The 21,154-nt window shown below is 34.7% G+C and overlaps 1 long non-coding RNA gene across 1 annotated transcript; it reads right to left on the bottom strand.

Annotated features, from left to right (window-relative positions):
- Positions 1-12,110: 12,110 nt before the first annotated feature.
- On the bottom strand, positions 12,111-13,862 carry LOC138404654 (uncharacterized). The gene is made up of 3 exons (XR_011238512.1): positions 13,654-13,862; positions 13,503-13,564; positions 12,111-12,451 (listed from the first exon to the last, which is right to left on the bottom strand). It is a non-coding gene; the product is annotated as an uncharacterized lncRNA (long non-coding RNA).
- Between the last annotated feature and the right edge of the window lie 7,292 nt (positions 13,863-21,154).

Genomic DNA, 21,154 nt, shown 5'->3' with positions numbered 1-21,154 from the left:
AAAAAATTCAAAATGGCGGAATTTATTTTTTCCGCTGACTCACTCATTGACATAATTGTTCTCCTAGAAAGAGACAGAAAATGATATAATAATGTATGGGAGATATGTTCAAGAGTGGGATTCGAGTAGGGAAAAATTATGACATTTCAGAAAAACAAGATGGCGGCCGACGTGACTTTTGCAACTTTTTTGTTTTCCAACCGATTTCGTTTAAACTTGCAGCTCTTGCAGATATTAGTAAACGATTTTTAGAAAATGTAAAAAAAATTGGAAAAACAAAATGGCGGCCGAGATTTGCAAAAAATTTCCTCCTGTAAAATTTTGTATGAAACTTTTTTTTTTCACTAATACTTTCGTACAGAAGACAAAGATTTCTTTAGGGCAACATATGGAGGGAGCTGATGATTGAGGGTTTCGGAGGCGGGTGAAGGGCACGCTCAAGGTATTGAAGATAGGTGGGAGGTGCTCGACCAAATGTCATTCGAAACCTCATCCAATTGCCAAAAATTTGAAAAAAAATTCAAAATTGTGAAAAAAAGATGGCCGCCATACAAATTTCGTCAGCGTCCATCTCGGAGGGTATGAAAGATGGAAGAGTGGTTTCTTGGCAAAAGATGATCAGGATCCGAAGGTCTACTCGAAGGATGGAAAAAAAATTCAAAATGGCGGAATTTATTTTTTCCGCTGACTCACTCATTGACATAATTGTTCTCCTAGAAAGAGACAGAAAATGATATAATAATGTATGGGAGATATGTTCAAGAGTGGGATTTGAGTAGGGAAAAATTATGACATTTCAGAAAAACAAGATGGCGGCCGACGTGACTTTTGCAACTTTTTTGTTTTCAAACCGATTTCGTTTAAACTTGCAGCTCTTGCAGATATTAGTAAACGATTTTTAGAAAATGTAAAAAAAATTGGAAAAACAAAATGGCGGCCGAGATTTTCAAAAAATTTCCTCCTGTAAAATTTTGTATGAAACTTTTTTTTTTCACTAATACTTTCGTGCAGAAGACAAAGATTCCTTTAGGGCAACATATGGAGAGAGCTGATGATTGAGGATTTCGGAGGCGAGTGAAGGGCACGCTCAAGGTATTGAAGATAGGTGGGAGGTGCTCGACCAAATGTCATTCGAAACCTCATCCAATTGCCAAAAATTTGAAAAAAAATTCAAAATTGTGAAAAAAAGATGGCCGCCATACAAATTTCGTCAGCGTCCATCTCGGAGGGTATGAAAGATGGAAGAGTGGTTTCTTGGCAAAAGATGATCAGGATCCGAAGGTCTACTCGAAGGATGAAAAAAAAAATTAAAAATGGCGGAATTTATTTTTTCCGCTGACTCACTCATTGACATAATTGTTCTCCTAGAAAGAGACAGAAAATGATATAATAATGTATGGGAGATATGTTCAGGAGTGGGATTCGAGTAGGGAAAAATTATGACATTTCAGAAAAACAAGATGGCGGCCGACGTGACTTTTGCAACTTTTTTGTTTTCAAACCGATTTCGTTTAAACTTGCAGCTCTTGCAGATATTAGTAAACGATTTTTAGAAAATGTAAAAAAAATTGGAAAAACAAAATGGCGGCCGAGATTTGCAAAAAATTTCCTCCTGTAAAATTTTGTATGAAACTTTTTTTTTCACTAATACTTTCGTACAGAAGACAAAGATTCCTTTAGGGCAACATATGGAGGGAGCTGATGATTGAGGGTTTCGGAGGCGGGTGAAGGGCACGCTCAAGGTATTGAAGATAGGTGGGAGGTGCTCGACCAAATGTCATTCGAAACCTCATCCAATTGCCAAAAATTTGAAAAAAAATTCAAAATTGTGAAAAAAAGATGGCCGCCATACAAATTTCGTCAGCGTCCATCTCGGAGGGTATGAAAGATGGAAGAGTGGTTTCTTGGCAAAAGATGATCAGGATCCGAAGGTCTACTCGAAGGATGGAAAAAAAATTCAAAATGGCGGAATTTATTTTTTCCGCTGACTCACTCATTGACATAATTGTTCTCCTAGAAAGAGACAGAAAATGATATAATAATGTATGGGAGATATGTTTAGGAGTGGGATTCGAGTAGGGAAAAATTATGACATTTCAGAAAAACAAGATGGCGGCCGACGTGACTTTTGCAACTTTTTTGTTTTCAAACCGATTTCGTTTAAACTTGCAGCTCTTGCAGATATTAGTAAACGATTTTTAGAAAATGTAAAAAAAATTGGAAAAACAAAATGGCGGCCGAGATTTTCAAAAAATTTCCTCCTGTAAAATTTTGTATGAAACTTTTTTTTTTCACTAATACTTTCGTACAGAAGACAAAGATTCCTTTAGGGCAACATATGGAGGGAGCTGATGATTGAGGGTTTCGGAGGCGGGTGAAGGGCACGCTCAAGGTATTGAAGATAGGTGGGAGGTGCTCGACCAAATGTCATTCGAAACCTCATCCAATTGCCAAAAATTTGAAAAAAAATTCAAAATTGTGAAAAAAAGATGGCCGCCATACAAATTTCGTCAGCGTCCATCTCGGAGGGTATGAAAGATGGAAGAGTGGTTTCTTGGCAAAAGATGATCAGGATCCGAAGGTCTACTCGAAGGATGGAAAAAAAATTCAAAATGGCGGAATTTATTTTTTCCGCTGACTCACTCATTGACATAATTGTTCTCCTAGAAAGAGACAGAAAATGATATAATAATGTATGGGAGATATGTTCAGGAGTGGGATTCGAGTAGGGAAAAATTATGACATTTCAGAAAAACAAGATGGCGGCCGACGTGACTTTTGCAACTTTTTTGTTTTCAAACCGATTTCGTTTAAACTTGCAGCTCTTGCAGATATTAGTAAACGATTTTTAGAAAATGTAAAAAAAATTGGAAAAACAAAATGGCGGCCGAGATTTTCAAAAAATTTCCTCCTGTAAAATTTTGTATGAAACTTTTTTTTTTCACTAATACTTTCGTACAGAAGACAAAGATTCCTTTAGGGCAACATATGGAGAGAGCTGATGATTGAGGATTTCGGAGGCGAGTGAAGGGCACGCTCAAGGTATTGAAGATAGGTAGGAGGTTCTCGAGCAAATGTCATTCGAAACCTCATCCAATTGCCAAAAATTTGGAAAAAAATTCAAAATTGTGAAAAAAAGATGGCCGCCATACAAATTTCGTCGGCGTCCATCTCGGAGGGTATGAAAGAAGGTCTACTCGATGGATGGAAAAAAAATTCAAAATGGCGGAAATTATTTTTTCATACAAAATGTATGGAATATTGAAGAAGCTTTGATATGATTCTTTGGAGAACTCTTAAAGAAAAATATGAAAAGACATGATGATTGAGGGTTCGGAAGATGGTGAGGAGCTTGGGTAGAGTATTGTAGATAGATTGTGGCTGCTCCAGGCGGCAATTTTAAAATTTAAATTTCTCACAGTTGGCGACATCGGAGCGTTTCGATTTGTATGGAGCAATTGTACGTATGGACTCGACATATAGATTGATGAATAAAAGTTACCCCATTTTTCGGAAAATTTCAAGATCTACCCCAAAAGGGTTATTCCCGTTAAGTAACACTGTGACACAAGGTGCAAACAATTTCAAAACATTGCCGTTGAGTAATAGTGATAATCAATGGGAATTTTTTGAAATTGGTGTCACCTTGTGTCAAACCTACATACATATTATTATTGCGCGTGTAACAAGTGTTAAATGAATGTGCACTTTTCCGGATGTCATTTATTTTCAAATCCAAGATGGCGTCGTTTTCAGGGTTTTTGAGGATGCTGAATTTGGTGATGACATTTATTTTCAAATACAAAATGGCGGATGTGAATTATTTAATTATAATATGTACTTTTCCATATTCGGCTACTTTGACCCCAGCACAAAATAAGTCTGTTTATAAACTAAACAGTCTATTGCATAACTTAACATGGGGTCACAGGGACTGTTTTCATATCATAGACATAAATAAGTTTATCCAGAAATTTACATTGACAAAAGATACTATGTATCTGGCCCCTAGATATAAGAAACAAATAGCTACATTAGTAGCTTGTAATATACAAGACCCAGCTATTTTTAGCTCAAATTATTCTGAAAATTGTACATCTAGTACCGAATATAATATTGACATAATTAATAATAGTACTAATTCCAGTCTTTTAACATTGGATACAAATTATTTAAATAATTTGGAAACAAGTTCTAATAATGTTAGTGAAAATAATATTAATAAAATAATTTTAAACTAAGTAGTGAGACAACAGATAAGCAATGTATAATTAATCATGTACACCAAAATATACAGGGCTTATCTGGCAAAGAACATGAGATTGAATTGTTCATAAAAAAACTAGATATTGATATTTTATGCCTTACTGAGCATTGGCTCAATAGTTATCAATTAATTGTCAACCTTAAGAATTACTCATTGTCAAGTGCATTCTCAAGAAAGAAGGCTATTCGCGGCGGATCTATGATAATTACCCGCAACAACATTAATTACAAGGAACGAAAAGATATTGTTAATCTTTCGGTTGAACGCACTATTGAGCTGTCCTGTGTTGAGCTGGAGCGATATATTGTAGTCTGCGTATACCGACCTCCTTCAAGTGACTTTTCTATGTTTGAGGATGTCATGGAGGAGGCCCTGAGGCGGATATGTAAGTCGTCAAAAAAAATATTGATCTGTGGAGACTTTAATGTTGACATTTTACTTAACACCTCCTTTACAGACAGATTACTTAACTTATTTAAAAGCTTTGATTTAGGAAACACTTTTGTCGAGCCTACACGTGTAACAGCACATTCAGCTACTTGTATTGACAACATTTTTGGTGATTGTAAAATTGTCAAAAAATCCATTATCACCAATCTTAGATCTGACCACTGTGGACAAATGATATCTGTTCCCAGCTGTCAACAAAATACAATAAAAGTAATAAAGTACAGACCAGTCACCACTAAAAAAGTGAGGCAATTCAAACAAAATATTTTATTTACTTTACTTACACTTGACCTTACACAGGATGGTCCGGATGAACACTATAACGCGTTTTTTGACCTTATCAATTCCCAATTTAATTCTGTTTTCAAAGTCGTAGAAAAAAGGTTGTTTAAAAATCTTAAATTTAGCGATTGGGCTACTGTTGGCATTTACAAAAGTAGGAACAAGCTGTTTGACTTGTACGCAGAAAAGCAATATAATTATACTCCAGCATTTGTTCAATATGTAAGAAATTATTCAAAATTATTTAAAATTGTTTGCGTACAAGCAAAGTCTATTCACATAAAGCAGAAAATTATTAATTCTAACAATAAAATAAAAACAACTTGGGACATCATTACAGATGAAACTGGGAAACATTAAATGGAACACAAGAAATTGGAACTTAAAATTAACAACCATATTATTGATTCCGATTTAGAAATTGCAAAGATATTTGAGGACTTTTTCCAAAACATCCCAGTCACCACTACAAGTTCCCTTAACTCGTCGCCAACAGAAGCCTATAATCTTCTCAGGAGCAATGTTTCTGAGTGCAGTGTATTATTTAAGTTTGAATACGTTACCCCACATGATATTATTAAAGTATTCAAATCTTTACAATCCAAAAAAACAGGAGACTTATGGGGGATATCAGTAAAAATAATCAGCAATATTATTGATATTATTGCTCCGTATCTTGCTCTAATCTTTAATGAGTCTGTAGATTTAGGATGCTTTCCAGATCTTATGAAATGTAGTAAACTAATTCCTCTTTTTAAATCGGGCAGTAAAAATGACCCAAACAATTACAGGCCAATATCAATTTTGCCGACTTTTAGCAAGATATTTGAAAAAATTATGCTCAACCAACTGCTCCGACACTTCAATCTGAATAAATTAGTTCACTCTGAGCAGTACGGTTTTACTAAGGGTCGATCAACAATTGATGCGGGCGCAATGCTTTTAAAGCATATATTCGATGCGTGGGAGAACTCACAGAATGCCATTGGAATTTTCTGTGATTTGTCTAAAGCGTTCGATTGCGTTGAGCACGAGACTCTTCTAACTAAATTGAGCCACTATGGAATTAAAAACACTGCGCTTAGCCTCATTGCGTCTTATCTGAGTGACCGTATACAAACCGTATGTGTAAATGATGTGAAGTCATCCGGATCACCCTCTCTAATGGGCGTTCCTCAAGGCTCTATACTAGGTCCCTTCATGTTCTTGGTATATATAAACGATTTACCATATTTCGTTCATGATACTTGCGATATTGTGCTATTTGCAGATGATACGTCCCTAATTTTTAAAGTCGATAGAAATAAAAACAATTTTGACGATGTAAATAATGCCATATCGCGGGTCACTCATTGGTTTACTGTCAATAATTTACTTTTAAATGCAAAGAAAACCAAGTGTGTTATATTTTCTCTGCCCAATACAAAGGCGACCAAGGACATTAACTTAATGATAAATAATGATATGTTAAAAGTGGAGGAGACCAGCGTGTTCCTAGGAATCACGTTAGATGCAAAGCTTCAATGGAACGCCCATATATCAACACTTGCTGGTAAACTCAGCTCTGCTGCTTATGCTGTTAGAAAGATTCGACAGGTAACTGACGTGGAAACTGCAAAAATTGTGTATTTTGCCTATTTCCACAGTATTATGTCTTACGGAGTCTTGCTGTGGGGTAAAGCGGCAGATATTGGGAAAATATTCGTATTACAAAAAAGGGCAATACGTGCAATTTATAATTTAAAACCGCGCGATTCCCTACGAGAGATATTTAAGGAAATAGGTATTCTTACAGTAGCTTCCCAATATATTTACAATAATATAATTTTTGTACGACAAAACATTCACAGTTACAAAAAAATCAGTGATCTCCATGATAGGCAAACTAGAAACAGAAATAAGCTGGCTACTCCTGCGCTCCGCCTCTGGAAGGTGCGAAAGTCATTTGTGGGAATGAGTGTAATATTTTATAATAAAATTCCACAACCAATTTTAGACTTGCCTTTACACAAGTTTAAAAAATGTGTTCAAAGTATGCTCCTAAAAAAAGCATATTATACAGTCGCAGACTATGTAAACGATAAAAAAGCTTGGATTTGACTCGCTCCAGCAATGCACGGGGCTGCAATGGCTTGTATAGTACGGTATAATAACATTGTAAATTGAAAAATTAAAAAGAGCAACCGCCGAGTTTCTTGCTGGTTCTTCTCGGTAGGAACGGCATTCCGAACCAGTGGTAAATTAAAACTACCTGACTATTCATAAGCACTTTTAAAAAGTTTACATGAATAAAAAATCATTCTATTCTATTCCATTCTATTCTATTTACAAAATATTAGACATGGGTGTTGTTTTCAGGGTTTTCGAAGATGCTGAATTTGATGATGACATTTATTTTCAAATCCAAGATGGCGGATGTGCACTTTTTATAAAATATTAGATATGGGTGTCGTTTTCAGGGTTTTCGAGGATGCTGAATTTGATGATGACATTTATTTTCAAATCCAAGATGGCGGATGTGCACTTTTTATAAAATATTAGACATGGGTGTCGTTTTCAGGGTTTTCGAGGATGCTGAATTTGATGATGACATTTATTTTCAAATCCAAGATGGCGGATGTGCACTTTTTATAAAATATTAGACATGGGTGTCGTTTTCAGGGTTTTCGAGGATGCTGAATTTGATGATGACATTTATTTTCAAATCCAAGATGGCGGATGTGCACTTTTTATAAAATATTAGACATGGGTGTCGTTTTCAGGGTTTTCGAGGATGCTGAATTTGATGATGACATTTATTTTCAAATCCAAGATGGCGGATGTGCACTTTTTATAAAATATTAGACATGGGTGTCGTTTTCAGGGTTTTCGAGGATGTTGAATTTGATGATGACATTTATTTTCAAATCTAAGATGGCGGGTGTGCACTTTTTATAAAATATTAGACATGGGCGTCGTTTACAGGGTTTTCGAGGATGCTGAATTTGATGATGACATTTATTTTCAAATCTAAGATGGCGGATGTGAATTTTTTACAAAATATTAGACATGGATGTCGTTTTCAGGGTTTTCGAAGATGCTGAATTTGATGATGACATTTATTTTCAAATCCAAGATGGCGGATGTGAACTTTTTACAAAATATTAGACATGGGTGTCGTTTTCAGGGGTTTCGAGGATGCTGAATTTGATGATGACATTTATTTTCAAATCCAAGATGGCGGATGTGCACTTTTTATAAAATATTAGACATGGGTGTCGTTTTCAGGGTTTTCGAGGATGCTGAATTTGATGATGACATTTATTTTCAAATCCAAGATGGCGGATGTGCACTTTTTATAAAATATTAGACATGGGTGTCGTTTTCAGGGTTTTCGAGGATGCTGAATTTGATGATGACATTTATTTTCAAATCCAAGATGGCGGATGTGCACTTTTTATAAAATATTAGACATGGGTGTCGTTTTCAGGGTTTTCGAGGATGCTGAATTTGATGATGACATTTATTTTCAAATCTAAGATGGCGGGTGTGCACTTTTTATAAAATATTAGACATGGGCGTCGTTTACAGGGTTTTCGAGGATGCTGAATTTGATGATGACATTTATTTTCAAATCTAAGATGGCGGATGTGAATTTTTTACAAAATATTAGACATGGATGTCGTTTTCAGGGTTTTCGAAGATGCTGAATTTGATGATGACATTTATTTTCAAATCCAAGATGGCGGATGTGAACTTTTTACAAAATATTAGACATGGGTGTCGTTTTCAGGGGTTTCGAGGATGCTGAATTTGATGATGACATTTATTTTCAAATCCAAGATGGCGGATATGCACTTTTTATAAAATATTAGACATGGGTGTCGTTTTCAGGGTTTTCGAGGATGCTGAATTTGATGATGACATTTATTTTCAAATCCAAGATGGCGGATGTGCACTTTTTATAAAATATTAGACATGGGTGTCGTTTTCAGGGTTTTCGAGGATGCTGAATTTGATGATGACATTTATTTTCAAATCCAAGATGGCGGATGTGAACTTTTTACAAAATATTAGACATATCAAATTCAGCATCCTCGAAAACCCTGAAAACGACACCCATGTCTAATATTTTGCAAAAAAGTTTACATCCGCCATCTTGGATTTGAAAATAAATGACATTCCGGAAAAGTGCACTTTTTACACGCGCAATAATATGTAGGTGTGACACAAGGTGCTAACAATTTCAAAAAATTCTCATTGAGTAACATTGTCACTCAACGGGAATGTTTTGAAATTGTTGGCACCTTGTGTCACAGTGTTACTTACGGGGGTGTGACTCAACGGAAACAACTCCCCTCCCCCTAAGTAAGAAATCGAAATACGGACTCTTTGCAAAATCCAAGAATGAGTGATTACGTGTTTTACTTGTGCCAATGATATTTAAGTATTTTTGTCGCCGGGGATTGCCAACATTAGAATTTATCAAAGTAAAAATCATTTAGACATGGGCTTTTTTAAGGGGCAATCATTTCGCCTGGGTGCGTGGTCATCAGAAGAGGTAGAGAGAAGAGGAGGATATATAAAACTATGTAAATTGTTACTGTATAACAAGAGTTGGCGGCCATTTTCTATTTTTAACCGACTTCAAAAAAGGAGGAGGTTCTCAATTCAACTGTATGTTTTTTTTGTATGTTTGTTATGCGATTACTCCGTCAATTATGAACCGATTTTGATATTTTTTTTGTTGTTTTGTAGGACATACTTCAGAGGTGGTCCCATTTTAATTTGGTAAAGATCTGATGAATATCTTAGGAGATTGAGAACGGAACTCCTCAATGGATAAGAGTAAATTGCTCGCGTTTTTGTGTTTGGTATGGCATACTTGAGAGGTCTAAGTATTTTACTTCGGTGAAGATCTGATGAATATCTTCGGAGATGGAGAACAAAACTCCTCAGTGGATAAGAGTAAATTGCTCGCGATCAGTGTGATAGCTTAGTAAACAGTAGGTTTTTAACCAGGCATATCATATTTTAGTACAATGGGTCCACTAAAAAATGTGAAAAAAAAAAACCAACTTCAATAACTACAAACACTAATAAGTAAAAAATAGTTAAATTTATTACCCAATATAATATGTATACAAGAGTTATTGTAGTTCTATAGTAATATTTTCTGGAGTCGGTGCAAATGAGGTGCCAATGTGGAGTTACAAAACTATATGACTAACTTTCACCGGCTCCAAAAAATATTACTATAGAACTACAATAACTCTTGTATACATATTATCTTAGGTAATAAATTTTATAATTTTTTTTATTTTTAGTGTTTGTAGTTATTGAAGTCAGTTTTTACTTTTTTTTGAAATTTTTTTATTTCACATTTTTATTTATTTGTGTTTTTGAAGATTTTGACCATGTTTTTGAGGCAGTTGGCAACATTTTTTGACATGTTGACATGTTGACATGTATTGATCGTTTGTGTAACTCGACCAGCAGTATGGAGATTTGTTAACAGTGTTGCCTCATTTGAGGTGGTACCTACTTTTTGAGATTTTTCCCAAAATTTTGTTCTGTAAAATTTTGAGTTTTTTTTTTCACTAATGGTTTCATAGACCCGCGCCGCCGCAAGTTTTTCGTGATTCCGTTTAGTCGCATGTCAGTAGCGCGCACCAAGTAACCCATGATACCGCGCACTTTGACTGCGCTAAACGCGTTGCTGAAGGAGTTCTCTCGCTGTAACATAGGTACTTGTTGACAAATGGGCTGACCTCATTGATCAGATCCTGCACTTTTGTGAAAATTTATAATTTTGCTTAGGTTCCTACCTTCCTATTTAGATTTATAACATGACAAATTTATTTATTAAAAGTATATATTTTATGTTTATCACTAATTTAATTAGTGTAATTGGAATACCTATACATAATATATCCATTCTAATTAAATAATAATCAATGAACCAAAAGCTTAATCTGCTATAATCCGTGAAACAGGTCGAATCTGTACCTATGATGCAACATGCAGCATGCGACATGCACCGCCCGCCCTCCCACTGCTAAACATGCAGGAAAAAGCAGCCACCAAGCAAGCAATACGCACCATTACCACGCGGCACCACACAAATCCCAAAACACACTCGACGCTCCGACACCGGAGCATCCTCAAGAGATGTAGACCTTACAATTCACAATTTGCAAAATGACAATCGCTTTTTCTTGCATGTTTAGCAGTTCGGTACATGTCGCATGCTGCATGTTGAACCATACAGATTCGACTTGTTTCAGTAGATTATAGCAAATTAAGCTTTTGATTCATTGTATATTATCATAGATTCCCGCAAAGTAACGGCGCTTCTACACATTTAAATAACAGTCATCATGATCAACCCATCACCGGCTCACTACTGAGCATGAGTCTTCTCTCAGATGGAGAAGTGTTTGACCATATCCACCACGCTGCCCAAGTGCGGATTGACAGATTTCATATACCTTTGAAAATGTAATAGCTGCGGTTAGTACGTCCGCCTCCTAATCTAATCGGAAGTCGGGAATTTGATAATGGGCACCTGGGCACGCTCCTCTAACTTTTCGGAGTTATTTGCGTTTTAAGTGCTTAAGTATTACTTGCTTCAACAATGAAGGAAAACATCGTGAGGAAACCTACATGCCTAAAAGTTCTCCAAAATGTTCTCAAAGAAGTCTACCAATGCGCACTTGGCCAGCATGGTAGACTATAGCGAAAACCCTTTTCACTCTGAGGACACCCATACTCTATAGTAAGCCGGCGATGGGTTGACCATGATGATGATGATGATGATAACATACCTTTGAGAACAATGTGGAGAATTTTCAGCCATGCAATTTTCCTCACAATGTTTCCTTCACTGTTAAAGTAAGTTAAGTGTATTCAATTACTTAAAGAGCACATAACTTCTGAAAAGTTAGAGATGCTCCAATCTCCAAATTAGGAGGCGAACATCTTAACCACTAGGCTTCTTGGGGTACTTTTTCTAAAATTATTCCCCAAAATCAAATCATAGTCTAATTAATTTGACTTTTAGAAATTACTTTTGAAACAATGAAATTTAAATTATTCAGGCAAATAAAACAACAGTTTTGCGATTAGATGGTTTTTTATGTTATATTAAATTCCGACATTTTTATTAAAACACGTTACAATAATTAATAATTTAAAGATTGCGATTATCATAATAATTTCATCTTTTTATCTTTAATTTAGTTTACTTTAAAAGTTTAATTTGAAAGGGTATCGACTATCACCCAACAAACATGAATTTCCAAAAAGTCACATCTCAAAGTCACAACATAGTTTGGCTACTGACAAAAATAGCTGAATCATGAGTGTAACCAGGCCAGTGAGCAACCATATTTCTTACTTTTAAGTGTGCATCAGACACATTCATAGATTCTTTTCCTTTTCTATTTCGAAAGAGCTCGACATCTTCTCTACCTGTAACAATATGATTGTTATGTGCTTATTGCACACAGAGACATGAAACAAGCTTAGGTACCTACTAAGTTTGACACGCAAAGGTATCACTTATAGCAATCTCTAATAGACAACCTTTGGTAAGAGGAGCAGGAAGCAAGAACGGGATGGTGTGATTAGTATATAAGATATACTAGCAAAAATTTACACACTAATACTATTTAACTATATACAGACATTAAATTAATGAGAAGTAACTTATTGGCTTATTTTTGTATAATCCATTTTTTCAATAACAAGGAAAATAAGAATACTTATCATTGATATTAAAAATTTAACTAAGTAACTTATATATACATAATCTAGGTAGGTTAGTATATAGTATCACAGTTTATTTTTTTAAGTTCTCATTATAATGAGTTATTATCATAGGATTGAAAGAAATAAGGCATTTTGTTACAAACTTTAAGAAATAAGATGTTTTGTTTGGGCATTCGTTAGAAATAAGCCTTTTTATTTTGGCACTCTTAGAAATAAGACTTTTTGAAAAAGATGGTTATGAATGTTTAATAAAACAAAAAACCATATTTTTGTGTTCTAAAAACATTTATTAAAATCTGAAAATAACTAGCTAAGTAATACAAGCAATACCTGTACTTAACATAATATTTTGGTAAGTACTTAGCTCAAAAATTGTCAAAATAAAGTTTAATCATACGATATAATCTCTTACATCTAAATATATAAAAAGAAAAGCTGACTGACTGACTGATCTATCAACGCACAGCTCAAACTACTGGACAGATCAGGCTGAAATTTGGCATGCAGATAGCTATTTTGACGTAAACATTCGCTAAGAAAGGATTTATGAAAATTTAAGGGGATAAAAATAGGGGTTTGTTAGAGTAGTCCACGCGGACAAAATCTTTCTCATATTTTTTGATGGCTTGGATTTATCTTGTGGTTCATACAAATGTAACAATCTACAAATATAGCTATCTTGATCAATTTTAGACTTGTTAGCATAAAACGCGCTATAGTTTTTTTAAACTTAGGACACATTTAAATTTACTTCTCTCTGTGTGCTGACATGGGACCCTAAATCCTGAACCCATAGGATCCTTATCAATGTACCTAAAGCAATAATACATTTAATTGTTGAGAAGTAGGATAAAACCACAATAATTCAAACGAGTGCCGTTAAATTGTCGAAAACTATTTACGATTGCCTTGTCCGGCTATTATAACTCGATTTCCTTTTCCTAGAGCCTGAATTCAACTCCTGCATCGTTTAATCTGCCATTATACACCTTTATTAACTTCCAATTAATCTGATCAGTGAGAAAAACTAATAAACTTACGACGAAACAATAATAAAATAGTTCAAGTTTCAACCAAAAATATTATAGACTTTGACAAAATGGCAATATTGAGTTGACACTTGACAGAATCGATCCCATTCCGTGCTCCGGTGCCGTGGACTGAGTAAAAAAGCTAGACCAAAGTACTGTGTAACCGCGACTTTGCCTAGATTTTTTACTCAGTCTACGGTTTACAACAATCGCGCTACTTCTCCATCATCGATGTATATCAAAAATCAATGTTTTCTATTTTTAACAATGGAGACCACAGAATACTATTAGGCCGGCAATATATATGAGGTTTTTTCATCCGATCTGGTCCAGTCAGGCTACCTGAAGACACTGTAGCCTGGAGCCAGTGTTTCCATGTACACGGTAATTACCGTAGATGCACCGTAATTCAGCCCTAATCTACCGTCAAGGTAATATGGCCATTACCTTGACCGTGTCACCGTAATACAAAATCACGTTAAGAATTCATAATATACTGCGTAATACGAGTACGAATCTCAGTCACCTAAGCATATTTCATAATGGCAACATTTCTCTTGCTCTCGGTTTAAGCATCAAATCTCAGCAATCTATTTTCGTCCTTATTCAAGCAATTAGGAAGGAGTCAAATGTAAAACTAATAAGATTTAACAAAATATTAATATGAATAAATCCGTATATGAAAAAGATATTGCTATGCTAGGAGAGTCAGATTCAGAATAATATTAATAGTTGATTAAAAAGCAAATTCGTGACGTTTTTTCTTTTAAAAATGACACGGTAATTTACACGGTATTCTTTTAGCTAATCCACCGTAATTTAATCTAGAAACACCGTAATTTTAACCCTTGAACACGGTAATTCTCGATTTACATATGGAAACACTGCCTGGAGCCATACATTTGTTTGAATGTATAATACCTACACGTCCGGTCCGGTAACCTGATCAGGGATTTCAGGTTTTATTACCGATTCGGTTCCCTAAAGGCACAATCTGCATAGGTACTTCACGTACGCGACGAGATACACGTCCGGTTGTTTGCTCCGATTTGCCAGTTGCATCTAGCGTTGGCTCTGAACGGACGTACAGTTGTGATTCAAGTAATAGAAAAATTATAATATTGAATAGCCTATTGTAACTTTATGATTGAATTTCAATAAATGCATGGTTTATTATATACTATGTATTTTGGTCTATGAGTTAAATATTGTGGTTAAATACTATTTAAATTAATTAGAGAACTATCATTTGGTTAGCTTGACACACTGAACCCCAGCTCCACACGTTGGCCCCAACGCTGTTCACCCAACGTGTGGATCAGTAAATTAGCATTGGCCCCAACACTCACACCAATGAACGTTGGGAGTTGGCCATTCTTGGTCGAGGTTTTCAAAGGAATCTGCGCCAAATGCTCGCGATCCATCCACACGTTGGCGCCAACATTAGTCTTGTTGTAATACATTTCAAATGGATACGTCCACCATCTTCTTTGACGTGTAATTTCTGTTTTTTTTTCACTAAACAAACAGAAATAACATGCACTTAGCTTAGCACTATAAAAGCGCTTAGAGCAATTTCGATTTTTGTATCGGACATCTTTACGTTGGCTCTGACGGGCTCTGAACTAGAGGTGTCAAAAAATAATGTACCTAATAAATTTATTAAATATATAAATGTATTCAAGATATTCGTTTTTAGATTAAAACAAAATTGAATACAATATATAATAAGTAGTGAAAATTTGAGAAAATCCTTCCTAAAAAATAACTCAGGCGTTCGATCTTTGATACGCCGCGCGCGGCGCGACCGAGCGACGATATTAGAATAAAATATATTAGGTAGGTACAGCTGAATACAAATATCGTCGCGATTCGACGGTGAATAATTATTACATCGAATTTTCGTATTGGCCTGTTACATGTTGACTGTGATGATACGAGTATGCGGCTAGTATTTTTATCATTTTGTTTGTTTCGTAATAAATTTTGAATGCAGTTTTATTTATTTGTGAACTTGAGTGTCGATAAATATTTAATGCGAATAATTGTAATGTAGATTAGGCAAAATAATGTAGATTAGGTACATTTTTGTGTTGTGATAGATTTGTGTCGCGCGTTAATAATACCTATTATAGTAGATTTGTTCTTTTTGGAAATACTTGCGTCATTTTATAAATCGTATGAGAAAATGTTTTTCAAAGTGTAGGTATTATCATACATTTAAGTATTATAGGTAATAGGTTAGGTACGTGAAGTGGTATTGTTCTTTTTAGAAATCATCATCATCATTTTATAATTCGTATGATAATAAATATGTAGAAATGTATGATAATAAATATAGTAGTTACCTACTAAAAAGATTTTTTTATAGGTAACTAGGTAAACTTACCTACCTATTGTATTGTAGGTATCTACTTGACATTGCTTTATCGTTCTACTTGTTTTTATTTTTACATACATAGGTAGGTACTAGGTACTGTATTCCGCGACAGGTTGAGATGGCAATCGGGGTATGAGGCGGGGGTGACACCCCGCACACCCGCACGTCACCCTCGCTCGCCCGCACTGGGTTAGCACAGGGGCCGTGCGGGTGTGCGGGGCATTCCCTCCCCGATTGCCATTTCGACCTGTCGCGAAGGTATGGATTGGGTACCTATTAAGAGTAAAATTTAAAATTTAAATCAATCGAGTTAAATACAAGCTATACCCTAGTTCTCGACCTTATTGACGGTTATGAGAAAGTTGTTTTTTGTCATATTCTTGTTCAGTAGGTATCATTCATAGATTGTTAAAATGTTGTTCCCTATGTCAATAATGGTCGGAAATCGCTTGCACCCATTTATCTGCTTGCGCCTCATGGTGAAATCGGTGCAAACAAATCTCGACCTTATTGACGGTTATGAGAAAGTTGTTTTTTGTCATATTCTTGCTCAGTATAATTCATAGATTGCTAAAATGCTGTTTTCTGACGTATGCCAATAAGGTCGAAAATCGATTGCACCCATTTTTCTGCTTGCGCCTCACGGTTCAAGCAATTTTTTTTTTGTAACAAAATAATGTAACGTTAATAATTATTAAATATTTGTCTGTAACACGTGATAATATTGTGATACACACATGAACCTGTATTTGACACCTCTACTCTGAACTAATATCATAACCAACGTGGACGCCTCACAAAAATATCGACCAACGTTGGGGCCACTATTGGAGCTGGCCGGACTAGAGAGTGGAGATCAATAGATCATAGACTTTTCATTATCTCTATGATCATAGATCATTAACACTATGGAGAGAAGCTAAAACTTGACATTTGTAAGAATCGATACCTACCATTATTCGAAAGAATTAAAATCATTATGAAAAGAATTACTAATCGATTATTTGCATTTTTTTAGTTACCTATGGTACCTATTTCAATTATACAAATCATTTATGTTACAACATGTCTTAAAATATTTTTTTTTAAGTCATTGTAAGATAATAACAACTTTGAATTATTGTGAGATAGGTAGGTACATATAAAACCAAACGCATAGTTATTTTGTTTACAAAAAACAGAATAAATATTCTCCTTGACTTATCTGACAACTGTAAATGCTGCCTCGTGCTCCCGATTTAATTCAAAAACACAATAAACTAAATATCCAACAAATTGCGAGACGTATGGACTTTTTAGTCCATGAAATCGATTTTTCGATTAGTTAATCGATCTTAGGTCAGACCCTCTGCCACGGATCTATATTTGTGTATTATCTATGCGCGGATCACCCATCACCACAGAGTAGTACATTGAATATCACATCACTATGGCGTCCTTTTAACTAAAAAATTAACGGCACTTTGTTAATTGCACTGGTTTATTGGAACAAGTAACATTGTTTAAAATTTACCTGCAATATTAAACAAAAAAATGAGACCCGTCAGTGCAATGATTACGTCTACAGCTGCCATTGCTAAAGGTATGTGAGATGAACATAATAAATATTAACAATATTTTATGAAAGAACTTAAGAACTTTTAGTTTAAGTACTCCAGTAGGTATCATAACCACCTCAGAAAACAAAACAATTTTCTTCATCAATTAATGATGGTTCCGATAAGAGTTCAATGCCTTGTTTATATCAAACGTTACTTGTAAGCCTTGTCTTTATTATAAACTAGCAGATGCCCGCGACTTCGTCCGCGTGGAATTAGGTTTTCAAAAATACCGTGGGAACTCTTTAATTTTTCGAGATAAAAAGTAGCCTATGTCACTCTCCAAGTCTTTATGTATACCCATGCAAAAAATCACGTCAATCCGTTGCAACGTGATTGAAAGACAAACCAACAAACGAACACACTTTCGCATTTATTATAAAGGTACTGACTACAAGTTATAATAATTATCACTTCTAATAAAAGTGTTTTTTCACACTTAATGTAAATTTGTTTACTTATTAACTAGATGATGCCCGTGACTTCGTCCGCATGGAGTTCTTCAAAAATCCCGTGGGAACTCTCCGAAAATTTTCCGGGATTAAAAATAACCTAACTATGTCCTTTCCTGGAATGCAAGCTAACATATCAAATTTTATCAATATCGGTCAAACTGTTGGACCGTGAAAAGCTAGCAGACAGACAGATATTTTCGCATTTATAATATTATTAGTATATACATAGATGTCTTTGTAGCTTGTAACTTGTTAAGAAAAGTGTATCCTGAAGAAATCTTAATGTTTTTGGGATAGAAACTATCCTATCATATTATGTTAACCCGGAGTATTAGCTATAACTATGCCAAGTTATATTGAAATTCAGTAGTTTCAGCGTGAAGCATGAACATCTGTTTACTGTATGTTGTCTGACACAGACAAAAATTTAAAAAAATGATTTAAGGTTGAGAGATGTTTCCTCTGATTAAAATTTTCATAATACATACATATAGGTTAAATAATATAGGTACAGAAGCTTTATAGGTAAGTATAGATATTATAAATAAAACGTAATTTGTGTTACTGTGCTAAAAATAGTTTTTTTAACATTCGACTTGACTAAATAGTTACTGTACCATAAATGCTATCTTACTGACAATTATGTAGGTACCTTAATAAAAGTTTATTCAACCCACAAGTCTTGTGAAATTATTTTTTCATCTCACTCACTTGGAAAGAATCCGTTTGCCCTTTGAAATCTAAGTGGAAAGTGGTAATTTTACTCGCTAGGGCGCAAAGTTCAAGTTGAAATTCGAACTGTGGTCTATGGTTGCGAACCTACTTAAATTTTTCTTTCTATTAAAAATACCACATAATGAAACGTTGAAAAACGCGATTCGTCCTTACAGTGTTTACAGTTCTTATTATTTACTAACTTGTTAAGTGATCTGTAGGAACTTTTATTTTTATTAAATTAAAATATAATTCATTTCTATTTTTATTTAGGTAATTAAATTAAACATAATCTGTTTCAGCTTTATTGAGTAAACAATATAATTAAGTTCATTGAATTATGAAAATGATTTTTTGGTTGTAAGAATTTTAAATTTGAATTCTGAACGCACCTGAAAAAAATTTATTCATTTATAGAATCTTCTTTAATTAAAACCTCCTGTGAGAACCTCCTTCACTGGACTTGTAGCCTATTAATATACAAACTTCTTATTGAAATCTTCACGGTACTGGCGCCAATGCAGGAACGTTTACTTTCTCATTCGCATTAAAAAGAGAGCACAGATAAAGTTACTAATGTGATAAACAGACGCAGCTAACCTATTTTTTGTCCCTTATCGTGTAACTGGTTTTTTTAAAGAATACATACAACTTACATACAAGAAGTTACAAAACAAACTTTGAGAATTCGTGGCGTAATTGTATTCCTCATGAGTTATTTATTTGTTTTCACATAAAAAACGTTTAATACAAATAGTGTTGATCGATTACAAATATTGACTACTAAACAATGGTAATAATTGTCGTGTTATTCATCGTTACGTCCTGCTATCGCTATCTCATACACGGTTACACAGTACTTACATCTACCTATTATTCTATCTACGCTCTTGTATCAATCATGTAGCGTTTTCCTCACTGTAGTGAGATGAAAAGTTGTGTGTTTCACACGGTTGCAAATTTATTTGCGCTCGAACTTTTGAATTCCTCGCTACGCTCACAATTCTATCTTTGAACCACTCGCATTTTAGTTCTTTTTGGGAGTCTTAGCTTTCGGAACTTGGAACCCTATATAATAAGACTAGCTTATGCCCGCGACTTCGTCCGCGTGGAGTAAACAAAATTTAAATTTTTATTTTACACCCTTAGGGTTGATCTCGACACAGATGACGTAGGCATCCGCTTACAAATAATTTTGGAAAACTTAACCCCTCAGGGGTTAAAACAGTGTCAATTTTCATACCCCTATTTTAACCCCTGAGGGGTTTAGTTTTCCAAAATCCTTTCTAAGCGGATGCCTACGTCATCTGTTTTCTATAATATACTTACATTTATATACTCGATATCTTGATTCAAATTTTAAAACTGACAGACTTTCATACAAATTTCAAACCCCTTAATTTTCTACTTAGGGGCTAAATTTTTCAAAAACCATGATACACGTTTTCTATGTTTATAACAATTTGTGTAAATACAAAATTTCACGATTCTTACTTCAAAACTAACTGACTTTCATAAAAAATTCAAACCCCTATTTCACCCCCTTAGGGTTTGAATTTTCAAAAATCCTCTCTGAGCGGATGCCTACGTCATAATAGCTATCCGCATGCCAAATTTCAGCCCGATCCGTCCAGTAGTTTGAGCTGTGCGTTGATAGATCAGTCAGTCAGTCAGTCAGTCAGTCAGTCAGTCACCTTTTCCTTTTATATATATAGATTACATTTATATACTCGATATCTTGATTCAAATTTTAAAACTGAAAGACTTTCATACAAATTTCAAACCCCTTAATTTTCTACTTAGGGGCTAAATTTTTCAAAAACCATGATACACGTTTTCTATGTTTATAACAATTTGTGTTAATACAAAATTTCACGATTCTTACTTCAAAACTAACTGACTTTCATACAAACTTCAAACCCCTATTTCACCCCCTTAGGGGTTGAATTTTCAAAAACCCTTTTGTTAGTTATTTGAACTAACACCGAAGACCCGATAGGCAGATCTTCTAATTTTTTGGTTCGGAGAAGGAACAATGAAACAACGTACTTTTCAGCGGAGAGTGTGTGTATGTAACGGTTTATTTTGACATTTCTAATATAGGTACAATTTCTGACCATAGATAATATTTAGGCACGATCTACACTAATGTCATAATATGCTACGTGTGCACTATCAACTTTTAATATGCGTTGACATAAATTCCCCCCTCTTAAACGTCTCGT

This window comes from Maniola hyperantus, unplaced genomic scaffold (genome assembly GCF_902806685.2).
Source record: "Maniola hyperantus unplaced genomic scaffold, iAphHyp1.2, whole genome shotgun sequence".
Classification (NCBI taxonomy): domain Eukaryota; kingdom Metazoa; phylum Arthropoda; class Insecta; order Lepidoptera; family Nymphalidae; genus Maniola; species Maniola hyperantus.
The sequence above is the reverse complement of the archived record's forward strand: the minus strand, read 5'-3'. Positions and strand labels throughout refer to the sequence as shown.